This window comes from Rattus norvegicus, chromosome 11 (assembly GCF_021556685.1).
Source record: "Rattus norvegicus strain SHRSP/BbbUtx chromosome 11, alternate assembly SHRSP_T2T, whole genome shotgun sequence".
Taxonomy (NCBI): Eukaryota; Metazoa; Chordata; class Mammalia; order Rodentia; family Muridae; genus Rattus; species Rattus norvegicus.
The window spans coordinates 51,046,458-51,049,580 of NC_141544.1; the positions used below are offsets into that span (position 1 = coordinate 51,046,458).

General features: G+C 49.7%; 1 pseudogene; it reads left to right on the forward strand.

The window, feature by feature from the left end:
* Positions 1-1,281: 1,281 nt before the first annotated feature.
* On the forward strand, positions 1,282-2,498 carry Fignl2-ps1 (fidgetin-like 2, pseudogene 1; annotated as a pseudogene).
* Positions 2,499-3,123: the final 625 nt, after the last annotated feature.

Genomic DNA, 3,123 nt, shown 5'->3' on the forward strand with positions numbered 1-3,123 from the left:
TATATATTAAAAGTAGAAGTATAATCATGTGGACTTTTGAAAAAATAAAGTGTATTACAAAAGAATATATGAACTCTTCAGAATAACTGGAGAATGAAGTGTGTTATCTTTTAATAATTAAATTCCTGTGTCTTCCTGATAACATTATGTATCCCTCTTAGATTTTTAAGTAAGTCGTTGTTATTTCAATACACATAAATCTTAATGTAGTACAAAACAGTGAGCGAACTGCCTGTCATTGGGAAGAAATGACAGCTAATAGGGATTAACTTGATAATAACTGAGAATCTTCCACTTGTTTCAAAGCATCATTTTATATTCAAAAGAGGTAACATTTTGAGTATGAAAATACATTTTCCATAAACTGAAGAGGATTGGATATAACTTTTTAAGTCAAGAGGAAAAAGCTCATTGTTTTGACAGTTTTACATCATTCTGTGATCATATGCACTAAAGAAACAAAAGCTTTCGCCATCGTAAAGTTTGTGATGGTCATGAATTTGCTTGAAAATAAAGATTGAACACAAAGTAAAGAAAAAAAAAGTAATTCAAATGGGCTACATATATAAGCCTAATATTCACAGTTGAAACTCAAATGACTTAGAAACTCATAATTAATATTTATCATCCTTGGACAGTACAGAAATGCAAATCAAAGTTACTTTGAGATATTTTTTCATGCTTTTCAGAACAACTTAGTTTAGTAGCACATAAGAGACTTCATGTTTACTGGGTTATGGAGCAAGGGGAACATTGGGATTCTCTGGTGGCAATGCAAATTTCTGTAGCAACTTTGGAAATCAGTATGCTGTTTCTTCAGGAAGGTGGGAATGGGTGTACCTCAAGATACAACTCCACGGCATATATTCAAATGTCTATTCATTCTAGTACAGAGACCCTTTCTCCACCATGTTCAGTGAAGCTCTCTTATTATATTCAGAATTTGGAAATATTCAAGTGGTCTCTTATGAGATGAGTGCATAAAGAAAACGTGGTGCATTTACAGACTGGATTGCTCCTTAATAACTACAAAAGGAAAAAGAGAAGCTTGTAATTTTCAGGACATTGAATGGATCTTGTAAAATCATCCTGGATGTGGTGATCCAGATCAAAAAGGACAAATGGGATACATGTTCACTTTAATCTGAATGTTAATTCTTCAATGTGTGTAACTGTATGATCAGATTAGTGTAAGGGTCTAGGGACGTGGGCCAGACTGTCCTCATTTTGGGAAGTACAAGTTTACTTATGGATTGCTGAGGGACACTGTCAGGGACAGGAATGTCGAATGTGAAGAGACAGGGAGAGGGCTGCTTAGGCTGGCTACGAGGCGCTCCCGCCATCCGCCACCCGCCATGCCGCCCGCACCCTACTTGCCCCCTTGCTTCCAGCCAAGGGCTTGTTGCTGAAGCACAAGGTAGTGGACGAGAGTGCGGAGGCCAGCTACCACAAACAAGTACGGGCCCTACCCTCCAAGGGTCCCGCGGCCGTTGGCACCGCCTATCCCACCTCAGAGGACACCGAGTGTCAGGGCAACGTGTTCCACGCGAAGCCACCTGGGGCGACAGAAGATGTGACGGGCAAGTATGGCAGCGGCGACGCTCTCAAGGTCCTGGGCTTCCCCGCCTATGGCCCACAGCTGGAGCCCTTTGACAAGTTTGCGGAGCGGGTCCCTGCCGCGCACAGAGGCTTCCGGGAGCCGTCAGGGGAGCCCGCCAGGGGCGTGGACGGGGAGGCTAGAGCTGGTGAGCAGCAGGATCATGGACTGCAGGGCCCCCGGTGCACTGCGCAGATGTGGCGGGCCAGGGCGCCCGCCCGGACCGTGCTGTTCTTCGGGCCCCACGGCTGCTGCAAGGCACTGTTGGGGCACTGCCTCACCACCCGGCTTGGTGCCACGCTGCTGAGCCGGTGCGGAGCCGACCTGGCGGCCTCCAGCGCCTTCAAGGGTGCGCGCCTCCTTAAGGCGGCCTTTGCGGCTGCGCGCCCGCCCGCGTTGCTGCTCATCATCAAGTCGGACGCGCTGCTGCCAGCACAGGACGACAGCATATCGCTGCGGGCGCGTCTGCTAACTTGCCTGGACCGTGGCTTTGGCGAGTGTGCGTGACGGCATGCTGGCAGTGGGTACCACCTTGCAGCCGGCGGCCCAGGATGAGGCCACCCGATGGCAGTTCACTCTGTGCTTCTAGGTGGCGCTGCTGGACCACAGCTGCATGGCGCTCGAGCAGATCCTGCAGAGAGCGCGGGCTCAGCTGGGCTGTGGTCTGAGGGAACAGGAGCTGACCACTTGGTGCAGGGCACCCAGGGCTTCTCTGGGGTGAGCTGGGGCAGTTGTGCCAGCAGGCAGCAGTCGAGGAGGGCCTCTGCGGAGTGCAGAGGCCCCTCTCCTACAAAGACGTAGAGGCTGCTCTAGCCAAGGTGCTCCTCGGGCTCCTCCCAAAGAGCTGTATTCATTATTTGAGTGGGACAAACTGTATGGGTCCGGACACCGAGGGTGGTAGAGGAAGCCAGCTCTGCCTGGGGGAATGGGGAGGGACTGAGGTGGAGATGTCTTTGGCCAAAGGAGTAATGAATGTGAGGTGGGAGAGGGAGGGCTCTCCCGGTGGATTTTTTTTTTTTTTTAATAGGAAAGGAAAATGCTTGCAGATCGATGCCATAAGCACCGGTGTACGCCGGTTTTTTCCTATTTATTGTGGACGGGAAGTTCGCCATCTCCGCTCAGCACACACATGAGTTGGCATCAGGGCCTAAGAAACTCCTGCTTTCTCTTTAACCTCTGTCTCTTGTCCTCTGGGCCACACCCTCCTTTCACATTCTACTTTCTCAGTATTGGCTTAGTTGTCTCCTCAGGTTTTGTCACTTACCCCTCCCCATGTTGCCCCCTTCCTTTTCAGCTCCTCCTTCCAGTCCCTATCTATCACCCTCTGTGCTTCTGTCTCTGTCTCGCCCTGTGTCTCCCTGACCCTGTGCTTTAACCCACCCTCCCTCATTGTTCTGATTAACACTGCAGAGACGCTTGGCAGAAATTCTTTTGGCCTAGAGGCTGAGAGAGGTGGAGCAGGGAGCCCCAAGCCTCCTCTGTACCCTACCCACCTGAAATCTTGGGGTCTTAGGGGTGGAACAAGG